The sequence below is a fragment of the Salvelinus alpinus genome, chromosome 28, assembly GCF_045679555.1.
Source record: "Salvelinus alpinus chromosome 28, SLU_Salpinus.1, whole genome shotgun sequence".
NCBI classification, from domain to species: domain Eukaryota; kingdom Metazoa; phylum Chordata; class Actinopteri; order Salmoniformes; family Salmonidae; genus Salvelinus; species Salvelinus alpinus.
In genome coordinates, this window is record NC_092113.1 from 19,160,937 (window position 1) to 19,176,695 (window position 15,759).

Consider the following 15,759-nt stretch of genomic DNA (forward strand, 5'->3'; position numbering starts at 1 on the left):
TATTTGATCCCCTGCTGATTTTGTACGTTTGCCCACTGACAAAGAAATTATCAGTCTATAATTTTAATGGTAGGTTTATTTGAACAGTGAGAGACAGAATAACAACAAAAATATCCAGAAAAATGCATGTCAAAAATGTTATAAATTGATTTGCATTTTAATGAGGGAAATAAGTATTTGACCCCTTCTCAATCAAAAAGATTTCTGGCTCCCAGGTGTCTTTCATACAGGTAACGAACGGAGATTAGGAGCACACTCTTAAAGGGAGTGCTCCTAATCTCAGTTTCTTACCTGTATAAAAGATACCTGTCCACAGAAGCAATCAATCAATCAGATTCCAAACTCTCCACCATGGCCAAGACCAAAGAGCTCTCCAAGGATGTCAGGGACAAGATTGTAGACCTACACAAGGCTGGAATGGGCTACAAGACCATCGCCAAGCAGCTTGGTGAGAAGGTGACAACATTTTCTGTGATTATTCGCAAATGGAAGAAACACAAAAGAACTGTCAATCTCCCTCAGCCTGGGGCTCCATGCAAGATCTCACCTCGTGGAGTTGCAATGATCATGAGAACGGTGAGGAATCAGCCCAGAACTACACAGGAGGATCTTGTCAATGATCTCAAGGCAGCTGGGACCATAGTCATCAAGAAAACAATTGGTAACACACTATGCCGTGAAGGACTGAAATCCTGCAGCGCCCGCAAGGTCCCCCTGCTCAAGAAAGCACATATACATGCCCGTCTGAAGTTTGCCAATGAACATCTGAATGATTCAGAGGACAACTGGGTGAACGTGTTGTGGTCAGATGAGACCAAAATGGAGTTCTTTGGCATCAACCCAACTTGCCGTGTTTGGAGGAGGAGGAATGCTGCCTATGACCCCAAGAAACCATCCCCACCGTCAAACATGGAGGTGGAAACATTATGCTTTGGGGGTGTTTTTCTGCTAAAGGGACAGGACAACTTCACCGCATCAAAGGGACGATGGATGGGCCCATGTACCGTCAAATCTTGGGTGAAAACCTCCTTCCCTCAGCCAGGGTATTGAAAACGGGTCGTGGATGGGTATTCCAGCATGACAATGACCCAAAACACACGGCCAAGGCAACAAAGGAGTGGCTCAAGAAGAAGCACATTAAGGTCCTGGAGTGGCCTAGCCAGTCTCCAGACCTTAATCCCATAGAAAATCTGTGGAGGGAGCTGAAGGTTCGAGTTGCCAAACGTCAGCCTCGAAACCTTAATGACTTGAAGAAGATCTGCAAAGAGGAGTGGGACAAAATCCCTCCTGAGATGTGTGCAAACCTGGTGGCCAACTACAAGAAACGTCTGACCTCTGTGATTGCCAACAAGGGTTTTGCCACCAAGTACTAAGTCATGTTTTGCAGAGGGGTCAAATACTTATTTCCCTCATTAAAATGCAAATCAATTCATAACATTTTTGACATGCGTTTTTCTGGATTTTTTTGTTGATATTCTGTCTCTCACTGTTCAAATAAACCTACCATTAAAATTATAGACTGATCATTTCTTTGTCAGTGGGCAAACGTACAAAATCAGCAGGGGATCAAATACTTTTTTCCCTCACTGTATTTAGCCTAATTGTTTTTATGACTACAGACAGTATGACTGATTGGAATGAATTTGAATAGCACAGATTTAAATTCTACTTCCTGTCACTCAAATTCTAACTCTACATCCTGTGAGGTGTCAATTACAAAATTCTGAATTGTGCCCAACCCTGGTGTGTGCTGGCGTGGTCCATGTCTGTGCCCCACCACCACATGAATAGGCCCAGGCTCTGTGCAGTCGGCAGCTGCTTCCTTTGAATGACCAAAGACAAAAAGCCTTAAATCTACAGACCCCCTTTCATCTGTACATTTGATACCCATCTTCCTCACCCCATTGTCACTGCAAACAGGTCTATGGCGTTGGGCTCAAAGTCACTACTACACTGCATCCTGCAGACTTCATTTTGAATATGCAGTTGGCCACGAACAATTCATGTTACTGTTTTACACACACCATCGAAGGCAAGAGCATACCTAAATAATGTTGCTTGTAGCTAGGTATAAAGATTTGATTAAATAAAATGACCCCCAATAAATGACAAAACGAGTTTGTGTAAAATCTGGGTAAATGTACATTTTTGTGTGAGAAAGAATAAGTTAGGATTCCTGCCTTGGATAGTGATACAGAACAGTACATGGGAAAGTACCTATCCTACTGTAAATACTTTTAAGGGTTTTGGCTCAGGCTATACATTACAATGATGGGATTCTCTCCTCATGCCTCCCATACACCTAATGCCCTCGGTTGTCTTAAAAATAAGCCTAAAAATAGTATCGTTGGGAGAAAAGGGAGGCTGGTGGAATATGTGATAACCCAGGCAGGAGACCCTGGGTGAGTCCGGCTGCTCCGACAGCTTCCTGTTCAGGAAGGGCAATTAGGAATTCTTTAGGGTAGGATTCCATGGCCACGTGCAGGCTGGGGCCCAGTGCTGTACCAGGCAAAGGTTTACACCAAGCTATTCTTGCATAACCCACAGTGATAACACTGATGCATTTTTCTCAACACACATCACAGCTACCAACATCTCTTTTCCCCACAAGCCTTATTTCTTTAGCTCTGGCTTAGCTCCTGTAACCAAGTAGGCTAAGTCCATGCAGTTTTTGGATAGTTTGAAGTTGGCGTATAAGGTTGGATTTCAGAGGGAGCTGTTTCCGGGTGGTGCATGGTGGTGTTGTCTTTGTTTTCCTGAACAGGAGACTGCTGGATTTGTTTCTCTTCCACGGCACATGTCACGTTCATCATGAGGTAGGTGTTCTCACACCTACCGAGTGTCTACCTGTCACTATGACTGGAAACAGGCACTTTTTGGAGTAGTAGAATATAATCAATCACGTGCATTTTAATGTCATAGAAGTAATAGTGAGTAGAACAGAATGACTTGTTGAAATCCATTTCAGGCAAAATAAGTTGTTTGAAGGTAATGTATCTCGATGGATTGTGGTGCCATTTCAAATTTCTGTTTAATTTACTTGCAGCAGTACCAAATAACGGTATTTTAGATAAATAAGCATTTTCATATTTTGTAAAGTTGAGTTAGCTCTTCCTTTTCAGCTCTTCAAAATAATTTGCTTGCATCTCTAAATATAATCAAAATTAGATCATAAATATGTGTTTGCCAATACTATTTTACTTGTTGTTTTGTTTGGATACAATTGAGTTTTGGATGTTTGTATCATATACGTCAAACCTCAATGATGTCCGCGCAAAGTGTGAGGGGAAATTCTTAGGTGAAACCAGAGTGCTGTTTGATAGCTACATTAATTAACACCTGTCTTCCTGAAAGATATTCTTATCAGATACCACTTAACTCTCTTGACCAGGCTACATGACCAACCCAAATACTATAGCATCTGTGCCATACATGTACTGTAGCACCAGTAATTTACATGTTCCTATGCCCAAGTCTATCTCTATATCATAAAATAGGACATCATCAGGGTGAATTATGAATAGCTGGTCTCCTTAACTCCCGTTCTCTGATAGGCTCTTTTGGGACTGTGTTATGTCTAGCTGCGTTCTGATTGGGCAAAGGCCGTAGTGGACTCACTAGCTCTGTGACTGGAGATCTCTTTGTTGACAGAGTGGCGCCGAAACTGAATGTTTTGTGAAGCCATAAAACTGCTTCCAGGGTTGAGCAACAGCAGCCGTGTTCTATTAACACACACTGACAAATGTGTTAATGTATAGCCCTCTTGCAGACTCCAACGTGTGTATATGATGGAGTCAGATGATACGCAGGCAGGCCCGTGGACTTTGATTCCTTATTTCTTCCTGAATCATTGAAAATAAATTACATCTGCCAATCATTTACTTGGCCTGAGGGCCTGTGTGGACAATGTTAAACTTGAGAGAGGGAGTCTAGATCATTCAATTTCTAGATATAATAGGTGATGAAAGAAAAACATAAGCATTTATTTATCAGTGTGTGTGTGTCCATGCATTCTCCTCAAATGTATTTGTTCATGAGGGAGCGTTTTGAATATCTTGATCTCCCCCTACTCACTATAATGCTTAGGTGAGATGTATTCTTGACGATGGCTCTGAGTATTTCTCAGTAAATCACTTTTAATTGGGAACTTTAACACTGTGCTCAAGTAAATCATGCTACTCACTGAACACAAAGAGGAACCAGTTTTTTTACACCCCTCATTGAAGAACAAAGGGTCTCCAGTGCAGCCAGAAACAAACACGCCCATCATTTCAATTCAGAAATATACTTAGGCATTAAGGCAGTCAATTTTATTAATCTGTACACTCTGGCTGATGCCTTTTATTGAAGATCAGAAGGGTTATATGCAACAGAACATTTGTCTGCTTTTAAGTTGTTCCATATATGTTCCTTGTGAGTGGATTTTATGATAACATGAGATTTGACCATTGAGTTGTGCTTATTATTGTATCTATACAACATTTTTTGAGAGTGTTAGTTGAGGTTCATGATTATTCTTACCCCAATATTCACATTTCTTATCTTTATCATGCTGCTGATCTTGGAATCATCTTTGTTCATTTTATAAATCACATTTAATTTTTAGAATGTTCCTGGTGGCTTCTTAGCACAATGGAAGGGCTAAGAAGGGCGATAGGTGTACCATGGCGGTCGGATCCCCTCCTTGGCAACCAGTCCCTTTGGGTCCAGTGATGACTGTATCTTCACATGAGCCCCGCTCCCCAGGGGTCCTCTCATCACAAACACATCTTGCATCATTATCTAGACCTGCTGTTACATTTCTAAAAAATATATGTTTCTAGCTTATGCTATATGATATATCTATGGCAGTATTTCCCAACTCCAGTCTTCAAGTACTTCTGTTAAAATGTGTATCTTATATGCTATTTTCCCAAACAACTGCCATTAATAAAACTTCCTAATGAAAATAGAGAAAAACTTAGAGAATATTGAGTCCTCCTTATTTTGTCAGGATTGATCATCTGAAAAAATACATTTTAGTGAATGGTGGTATTTTTCTAGAATTCTATGGCATCTTCTGTGATCAGATACTTTCTTATCTGAATAGGATATTAAACACATATATGCAACAAAACATATTACAAATGGCATTTAGTCTTACATTTGATAAGAAAAGACATACACAAGTAATATAATATTAATAAAACAATAACTGAATTGAAAGAATAAGGTTAGGGGAATACAATCTCTTATTCAAACCTGAAAACTAAGTGCAAGTTACATCAAATCAAATCAAATTGTATTCGTCACATGCGCCAAATACAACAGGTGTGGACCTTACAGTGAACTGCTTACTTACAAGCCCTTAACCAACAATGCAGTTTTAAGAAAAAATACATGTTTAGTAAAATATAGATAAGTAAAAAATAAGAAAAAAATCTAAAATAATTAAAGAGCAGCAGTAAAATAACAATAGCGAGGCTATATACAGGGGGTACCGGTAAAGAGTCAATGTGCGGGGGCACCGGTAAGTCAAAGTAATTGAGATAATATGTACAGTTGAAGTTGGAAGTTTACATATACTGTACTTAGGTTGGAGTCATTAAAACTCGTTTTTCCACCATTCCACAAATTTCTTGTTAACAAACTATAGTTTTGGCAAGTCGGTTAGGACATCTACTTCGTGCATGACACAAGTAATTTTTCCAACAATTGTTTACAAACAGATTATTTCACTTATAATTCACTGTATGGCAATTCCAGTGGGTCAGAAGTTTACATACACGAAGTTGACTGTGGCTTTAAAAAGCTTGGAAAATTCCAGAAAATGATGTCATGGCTTTAGAAGCTTCTGATAGGCTAATTGACATCATTTGAGTCAACTGGAGGTGTACCTGTGGATGTATTTCAAGGCCTACCTTCAAACTCAGTGTCTCTTTGCTTGACAGCATGGGAAAATCAAAAGAAATCAGCCAAGACCTCAGAAAAAAAAGTAGCAGACCTCCACAAGTCTGGTTCATGCTTGGGAGCAATTTCCAAACGCCTGAAGTTACCACGTTCATCTGTACAAACAATAGTACGCAAGAATAAACACCATGGGACCACGCAGCCGTCATACCGCTCAGGGAGGAGACGCGTTCTGTCTCCTAGAGATTAACCTACTTTGGTGCGAAAAGTGCAAATCAATACCAGAACAACAGCAAAGGACCTTGTGAAGATGCTGGAGGAAACAGGTACAAAAGTATGTATATCCACAGTAAAACGAGTCCTATATCGACATAACCTGAAAGGCTGCTCAAAAAGGAAGAAGCCACTGCTCCAAAACTGCCATACAAAAGCCAGACTACGGTTTGCAACTGCACATGGGGACAAAGATCGTACTTTTTGGAGAAATGTCCTCTGGTCTGATGAAACAAAAATAGAACTGTTTGGCCATAATGACCATTGTTATGTTTGGAGGAAAAAGGGGGAGGCTTGCAAGCCGAAGAACACCATCCCAACTGTGAAGCACGGGAGTGGCAGCATCATGTTGTGGGGGTGCTTAGCTGTAGGAAATCTGACACAGCGGTTGCATTAAGGAGAGGTATATCTATAATTCCATGTGTATAACTTGTATTATCATCTATATTTATGATGAGTATTTCTGTTGAAACGATGTGGCTATGCAAGGTCACTTGATGTTTTTGCAACTAGTGAATCTAACGCCTCAATGTAAACTCAGATTTTTTTATATAAATATGAATTTAATCAACAACAAAAAATGCATGTATTGTGTAACATGAAGTCCTATGAGTGTCATCTGATGAAAATAATCGAAGGTTAGTGATTCATTTTATCTCTATTCTGGTTTTTGTGAAGCTATCTTTAGCTGGAAAAAATGGCTGTGATTATTGTGGTTTTGTGGTGACCTAACATAATCGTTTGTAGTGCTTTCGCTGAAAAGCCTATTTGAAATCGGACACTTTGGTGGGATTAACAACAAGATTACCTTTAAAATGATATAAGACACATGAATGTCTGAGGAATTTTAATTATGAGATTTCTGTTTTTTGAATTTGGCGCCCTGCACTTCGACTGGCTGTTGTCATATCGATCCCGTTAACGGAACTGCAACCATAAGAAGTTTTAAGGACAACAAAGTCAAGGTATTGGAGTGGCCATCACAAAGCCCTGACCTCAATCCTATAGAAAATGTGTGGGCAGAACTGAGAAAGCGTGTGCGAGCAAGGAGGCCTACAAACCTAACTCAGTTACTTACACCAGCTCTGTCAGAAGGAATGGGACAAAATTCACCCAACTTATTGTGGGAAGCTTGTGGAATGCTACCCAAAATGTTTGACCCAAGTTAAACAATGTAAAGGCAATGCTACCAAATACTAATTGGGTGTATAAACTTCTGACCCACTGGGAATGTGGTGAAAGAAATAAAAGCTGAAATAAATCATTCTCTCGCAACTATTTTTCTGACATGTCACATTCTTAAAAGGAAGTGGTGATCCTAACTGACGTAAGACAGGGAATTTTTACTAGGATTAAATGTCAGGAATTGTGAAAAACTGAGTTTAAATGTCACGTTCCTGACCTGTTTTCCTTTGTCTTGTATTTATTTTAGTTGGTCAGGGCGTGAGTTGGGTGGGTTGGTCTATGGTTGATTTTCTATGTTGGGATTTGATGTTCGGCCTGGTATGATTCTCAATCAGAGACAGTTGTCAATCCTTGTCCCTGATTGAGAATCATACTTAGGCAGCCTGGGTTTCACTTGTGTTTGTGGGTGTTTGTTCCTATGACTGTGTTTGGGCCACACAGGACTGTTTCGGGTTTGTCACGTTTGTTGGTTTTGTATTTTGAAGTGTTTTGTTGATTTTTCATTAAAATATGAACACTAACTACTCTGCATCTTGGTCCGATCCATGCTCCTCCTCGTCTGAGGAGGAGAACGACTACGACAGCCGTTACATTAAATGTATTTGGCTAAGGTGTATGTAAACTTCCGACTTCAACTGTACATGTAGGTAGAGTTAAAGTGACTATTTATAGATAATAAACAGAGAGTAGCAGCAGCGTATAAGAGGGGGGGAAATGCTAACAGTCTGGGTAGCCATTTGATTAGCTGTTCAGGAGTCTTATGGCTTGGAGGTAGAAGCTGTTAAGAGGCCTTTTGGACTTAGACTTGGCACCCCGATACCGCTTGCCGTGCCGTAGCAGAGAGAACAGTCTATGACTAGGGTGGCTAGAGTTTTTTATAATTTTTATGGCCTTCCTTTGACACCGCCTGGTATAGAGGTCCTGGATGGCAGGAACTTTGGCCCAAGTGATGTACTGGGCCGTAGGCATTACCCTCTGTGCCCTGCGGTCGGAGGCCGAGCAGTTGCCATACCAGGCAGTGATGCAACCAGTCAGTATGCTTTCGATGGTGCAGCTTTAGAACTTATTGAGGATCTAAGGACCCATGCCAAATCTTTTCAGTCTCCTGAGGGGTAATAGGTTTTGTCGTGCCCCCTTGACAACTGTCTTGGTGTGCTTGGACCATGATAGTTTGTTTGTGATATGACAACCAAGGAACTTGAAGCTCTCAACCTGCTCCACTACAGCCCCGTCGATGAGAATGGGGGCATGCTCGGTCCTCTTTTTCCTGTAGTCCACAATCATCTCCTTTTGTCTTGATCACGTTGAGGGAGAGGTTGTTTTCCTGGCACCACACGACCAGTTCTCTGACATCCCCCCCTATAGCCTGTCTCATCGTTGTCGGTGATCAGGCCTACCACTGTTGTGTCATTAGCAAACTTAATGATGGTGTTGGAGTCGTGTCTGGCCATGCAGTCATGAGTGAACAGGGAGTACAGGAGCGGGCTGAGCACGCACCCTTGAGGTGCTCCCGTGTTGAGGATCAGTGTGGCGGATGTGTTGTTACCTACCCTTAGCACCTGGGGGTGGCCCACCAGGAAGTCCAGGATCCAGTTGCAGAGGGAGGTGTTTAGTCCCAGAGTCCTTAGCTTAGTGATGAGTTTTGAGGGCACTATGGTGTTGAACACTGAGTGGTAGTCGATGAATAGCATTCTCACATAGGTGTTCCTTTTTTCCAGGTGGGAAAGAGCAGTGTGGAGTGCAATAGAGATTGCATCATCTGTGGATCTGTTGGGGCGGTATGCAAATTAGGTGGGTCTAGGTTTTCTGAGATAATGGTGTTGATGTAAGCCATGACCAGCCTTTCAAAGCATTTCATGACTACAGACGTGAGTGCTACGGGTCAGTAGTCATTTAGGCAGGTTACTTTAGTGTTCTTGGGCACAGGGACTATGGTGGTCTGCTTGAAACATGTTGGTATTACAGACTCAGACAGAGAGAGGTTGAAAATGTCATTGAAGACACTTGCCAGTTGGTTAGCGCATGCTCGGAGCACACATCCTGGTAATCCGTCTGGCCCTGTGGCCTTGTGAATGTTGACCTGTTTATAGGTCTTACTCACATCGGCTACAGAGAGTGTGATCACACAGTTGTCCGGATCAGCTCTCGTCCTTGTTTCAGTGTTACTTGCCTCGAGTGAGCGTGGTAGTAATTTAGTTAATCTGGTAGGCTCGTGTCACTGGGCAGCTCGCGGCTGTGCTTCGCTTTGTAGTCTGTAATAGTTTGCAAGCCCTGCCACATCCGACGAGCTTCGGAGCCGGTGTAGTATGATTCGATCTTAGTCCTGTATTGACGCTTTGCCTGTTTGATGGTTTGTCACTGCACTTATTGATGAAGCCAGTGACTGATGTGGTGTACTCCTCAATGCCGTCAGAAGAATCGCGGAACATATTCCAGTCTGTGCTAGCAAAACAGTCCTGTAGCTTAGCATCTGCTTCATCTGACCACTTTTTTATTGACTGAGTCACTGGTGCTTCCTGCTTTAGTTTTGCTTGTAAGAATTATGGTCAGATTTGCCAAATGGTGGGCGAGGAAGAGCTTTGTATGTGTCTCTGTGTGTGGAGTAAAGGTGGTCTGGAGTTTTTTTCCCTCGGGCTGCACATTTAACATGCTGGTAGATATTAGGTCAAACGGATATAAGTTTCCCTGCATTAAAGTCCCCGGCCACTAGGAGCGACGCCTCTGGATGAGTGTTTTCCTGTTTGCTTATGGCCGTATACACCTCATTGAGTGTGGTCTTAGTGATAGCATCCGTTTGTGGTGGTAAATAGACAGCTACGAAGAATATAGATGAAACTCTCTTGGTAAATAGTGTGGTCTACAGCTTATCATGAGATACTCTAACTCAGGGGAGCAAAACCTCAAGACATCCTTCGATATCGTGCACCAGCTGTTGTTTACAAATATACCCAGACCGCTACCCCTTGTCTTACCAGAGGCTACTGTTCTATCCTGCCGATACAGTGTATAACCCGCCAGCTGTATGTTATTCATGTCATCGTTCAGCCACGACTCGGTGAAACATAAGATATTACTGTTTTTAATGTCCCGTTCGTAGGATATATGTGCTTGTAGTTTGTCTATTTTATTATCCAATGATTGTACGTTGGCTAATAGGACCGATGGTATCATACTATCATAATTACTCCTGTAAGTTGCTCTGAATAAGAGCGTCTGCTAATGGACTAACGTGTAAATGTAATAACCATAACATTATATACAACATTCCTCTCATGGATATTGTCATCAAAATTGAACTGGAATTATAAAATATTATAAGAATAAGGGATTTAATAACAATAATTGGCTTTTACAACTTAAATGTCTTCTTACAGACATTCACTAGGCCTGTAGCCTAATACAAGAAGAGTCAGACCAAATTAAAAGCAGGCAAGAAAGGGGAAATTACCAGTGAAAATCTGAGCTACTGGGTGAATACTAGGAGTCCCTTTACTAGTACCTTTAAGAACACCTGCTCTTTCCATGACATAGACTGACCAGGTGAATTCAGGTGAAAGCCATGATCCCTTATTGATGTCACTTGTTAAATCCACCTCAGAGTAGATGAAGGGGAGGAGACAGATTAAAGAAGGATTTTTAAGTCTTGAGAGAATTGAGACATGGATTGTGTATGTATGCCATTCAGAGGGTGAATGGGCAAGACAAAATATTTAAGTGTCTTTGAACGGGGTATGGAAGTATGTGCCAGGCGCATCGGTTTGTGTCAAGAACTGCAACGATGCTGGGGTTTTCACATTCAACAGTTTCCCATGTGTGTCAAGAATGGTCCACCACACAAAAGATATCCAGCCAACTTGACACAACTGTGGGAAGCATTGGAGTCAACATGGGCCAGCATCCCTGTAGAACGCTTCCGACACCTTGTAGAGTCTATGTCCCGATGAATTGAGGCTGTTCTGAGAGCAAAAGAGGGGTGCAACTCAATATTAGGAAGGTGTTTCTAATGTTTGGTATAATCAGTATATATCTATGTATGTTTCCGGTGAGGGTGTGATTGTTCCTCAACACTGTTTGCAGCCTCAGAAGCATGTTGTCTAGTCTCTCCAGCCCCTCCCTATCCTTGTCACCATGGGGGCAGCTATTGACTGCCTAGTGCACAGATGACATGTCTATAGTGTCGTTCTCCTCATATAGGTCTGAGAACTGACAGAATACATATTTTTGCTCAGCTTTACTTCCTGAAGTGTTTCCATTCCCTTTTAAGATGATTTGGTCATGTATGTGCATGTACTGTTCTAGTGTGAACAATTCATAACTGGCTTTGGTATTCTGTGAGAAACAATGGAGAGGATTCTCGAATGGGAGAGACAGACAGGTGTGTTTGAAGACGGTGCGCTGCAATAGTCCATATGTTGTGTCCAGAGCACACAAACCTCTTCAAAACGACACAATACCCAATGTGCCCGAGAAGCAGGCGATGCAAACAACCATGCTCTATACCAGGAGTACAATGAAAAAGGAGACCTGGAGGTCAACATTTAGCCTCATCTCCTAAACAAACTCCACAGGGCCACGCACATGGCTTTCCCCTCATTACTGAAACTTGACCCTGAGCAGCCACTGGCCAGGTGTGTTTGATGGGCTGTGGCGGTCAGACCTAGCAGGGCCTTTCATGGGTTAATGTGTGCAGATGAGAATGTGATGGCTTCGCTCAAATATAAAGAGATTAATGATCATAATGTCCAAAATAATAATAATAATAATGAGCAATCGATTGTAAAAGCATTTTTTTCTTATGTTCAAAGTGCTTTACATAGGGGAAAACTCAAAATGAGAAATTAAGATTGAAAATGTAGTGGGGTTTGTAATTTGATCTTTATGAACAGGTCTCTCTTGTAAAAGAGATTACAATCTGTATAAGTAAAGGTTGAATAAAAATAATCACATAAAATAATTGTGTTGGTGTCCATGCATTTGAATGCACTGCTAACTAATGCAATACATTTCCATTAGGGTTGTTGCATTCCCAAGAAATAATGTCACTTTAAGGCCCTACATTTGAGACTAATGCCCAGTAAGTGACTTCCAGCATTGTATGCTATCCTTTTTAAGGCCGAACATCATAGTGGATTTTGTGCATTATAAAACTTCTCAGCTTTAGGCCTTGAAGATCACATGAAAGTGCTTTTTCTCCACTGGTGAGGACTATTGATTGTGTTGAGTAAATTAAACCACTGGGCTGGCCTAACAGATGTGTTGTGGAATAAAGGTGCTTTAATAATTGGTATGTCTGACTCCCCTTTCCCTGTGTCCCTATGGCAACAACCCCATTGGGGCTTATGGGATGGCTCTCCGAGACCGAGACACACACACACACACACACACACCCTGCCCCCACACAATCCTTGGGGCCCAATTACCTGGTGGTATATGGCAGCAAGTTGGAGCAAGGCTGTGGTAGCTAGACTGCTTGTGTGTGGCAGTCCCCAGGTGAATGCTCCACACACACACAACTCCTCTCATATCACTTCTAAACCTCTTTCATATAGGAACACATCACAATATGGAGTTACAGCGAGTTAAGGTACTCTGTCACATGTAATGTATCTATGTAGTAGGCCTAGTCATTCATTCCCACTCATAGCTCATCTCTGGTCAACTCAGAGGTAGCTGAACTCTTGAGTAGTGCAAAGACAAGGAGGTAATTGGTGAGAAACTTCATAGAAATCAATGGTTCAGCACTGATCATGATAATGAGAGCTCTTTCAGCATCACACCTGTGCTAAGTCCTTTAATTTCCTGTAAAACAATGTCAATCTCTGTAATTATCCCACAGTCACTGAGCGGAAGGACAAAAGGAAGACAGGTGGATAAAACAAAACAAACAGATTCAGCATATTGGCCTAATGGAGGACAAGTACTGACGAGTAATGACAAAACTATGACTTGACTTACGATGTAAGAGGGGGAAAATCATGTAGGTAGCTAGGTGAAATTGTAAAACATGAGTGATGACAAAAACTCACAGACTGTCTATAGGGCTGACCTAATGTCTAACTAGTGTCCAGTGGCGTAAGGTTACAGGGATCTATTTGGGAGGAGGGGTCTTAAAAGTCCACAAACAGACAAACTGACCACATGATATAACATTTTAAATGAATGACCTCACAAAATCAACAACGACTAATCAGACAATAAGAAGTGGATACAATTGGATAAACACAATGGAAAAGTCAGTACAACAGGGCATAAATGCAAAGTAATACAAAAACACACACACTCTATGACGGCATGAGCACTAGCCCATTGAGCAGAATTGTGGTGCTGTGTGTTTGCTGTGTGTTTTATGTGTGTGTGTGCGTGCGTGCGTGTGTGCGTCTGTGGGTGAGTGTGTGTTTGGTGCGTGTGAAGCTGTAGTTAACGCTGGACAGTGTTGATGGATGTCTTTACATCCTCCCTCGCGTGACAGGCCAGCCTGATACCCATCAGTACTCAAATGAACTCAGGTTGTGCCCCAGCTCCTCACTCTAAACCTAATTTGGAATGCAAATGAAAATGCTAAACAAAGCAAACCTTTCAGACCAGGGCAATTTACTCACCAATCCCTTTGAAAAAGGCTAACTTCACTCAGGAACAACTTTAGAGAGAAGCAGAAAACCTAATATGTATTTCTTGGAAGGAAACATGCCTTCACAAGGCATTTTTTCTGTGTGCTTGAACACTTAGGTGCTTTCGTGCACCCATAGTTGTTACCCATGTCTGCTAAATGCAGAAAAATAAACACATATCGTAGTCTTCCCTGAGTAGTTATTCCACTCTCACAACCACTGTATGTGGTTGTTTTTATTAATATTAGTTGAATACACTGCCTGTAAGCCGCTCTGCTAACTAAAATGTAATGTTAAATGTAAGGCCACTGCTACTCTATGACGGGTTGTGTTTCCAACTGATATCATGTTCAGTGGCGGCAGGTAGCCTAGTGGTTAGTGTTAGAGTTGTAACCGCAAGGTTGCAAGTTCAAATCCCCGAGCTGACAAGGTAAAAGTCTGTTGTTCTGCCCGTGAACAAGGCAGTTAACCTGCTGTCATTGAAAATAAGAATTTGTTCTTAACTGACTTGCCTAGTATTTTTTTTTTTTTATGTTCAAACTAGATGGATTCTGCATAATTCAACTCAAAACACCTGCTCTTTCCATGACATAGACTGACCAGGTGAAGTCAGGTGACCGCTATGATCCCTTATTGATTTCACCTGTTAAATCCACTTCAATCAGTATAGACGAAGGGGAGGAGACAGGTTAAAGAAGGATTTTTAAGCCTTGAGACAATTGAGGTATGGATTGTGTATATGTGCCATTCAGAGGATGAAGGGAAAAGGGAAAGGGAATAGGCAAGACTAAAGATTTAAGTGCCTTTGAACGGAGTAATTTAGTGCCAGACGCACTGGTTGGAGTGTGTCAAAAGGTTTTTCACGCTCAACAGTTTCCCGTGTGTATTAAGAATGGTCCACCATCCAAACGACATCCAGCCAACTTGACACAACTGTGGGAAGCATTGGAGTCAACATGGGCCAGCAACCCTATTGAATGCTTTCGACACCTTGTAGAGTCCATCTCCCGGCGAATTTAGGCTTTTCTGAGGGCAAAAGAGGGGTGCAACTCAATAATAGGAAAGTGTTCCTAATGTTTTGTACACCAGTGGAGGCTGCTGAGGGGAGGACGGCTCATAATAATGGCTGGAATGGAGTGAATGGAATGGTATCAAACACAGATCAAACATGAATGTGTTTGATACCATTCCATTCACTCCATTCTGGCCATTATTATGAGCCGTCCTCCCCTCAGCAGCCTTAACTGTTGTACACTCCGTGTATATCTGTGGCCTGCCGATTTGAACAATCACCTCTCCTCTCGCCTGCTTCATGGCAATCTGTGCCACGCCCGCTCCCCTGAAACAGGATCTGAATCTGGCATTGTTTGTATTGTTAAAGCTAATCCAGTCAATTACACCAGGACCACAGTGGCTGCCTTGCCCACTAGTCAGCCCAGCCCAGCCAACTAGACAGCCAGCCAGCCAGCCCAGCCCAGGGATTAGGGCTTGATGCCTCTGGGGCTCAGCCTCAGCCCCACCAGCCCCAGTGATTGATAGACAAACATATCCTGCTCCTGTCACCTCCCCCTCCCTCTCTCTCCCTCCTTCTCCTTCCCTGGCCTTCCCTGGCTCGCCTCCAACGGCATGTGTCTCTCTGTCTGTCTGTTTCACCTACTGGTACTTTGTTCAACTGTCGTTCTGGCTATAAACCAGTAGGACTTTATTTGTTAGCAACTGAGGCTGGAATGGGTGTGTGAACAGAAAATAGAGACACTGAAAGAGACAAGGGCAAAGAGCAGGTATTTCAGGTTACAGCCGTTTC

General features: G+C 42.2%; 1 protein-coding gene and 1 long non-coding RNA gene across 2 annotated transcripts in view; one reads left to right on the forward strand and one right to left on the reverse strand.

Moving 5' to 3' along the window:
- The window catches only part of LOC139557339 (anoctamin-7-like), a 262,338-nt gene that overhangs the window by 107,462 nt on the left and 139,117 nt on the right, over nt 1–15,759 (reverse strand). The gene's annotated exons all lie outside the window — the stretch shown is intronic.
- On the forward strand, nt 2,536–4,959 carry LOC139557342 (uncharacterized). Its single transcript, XR_011671370.1, has 2 exons — nt 2,536–2,816; nt 4,607–4,959. It is a non-coding gene; the product is annotated as an uncharacterized lncRNA (long non-coding RNA).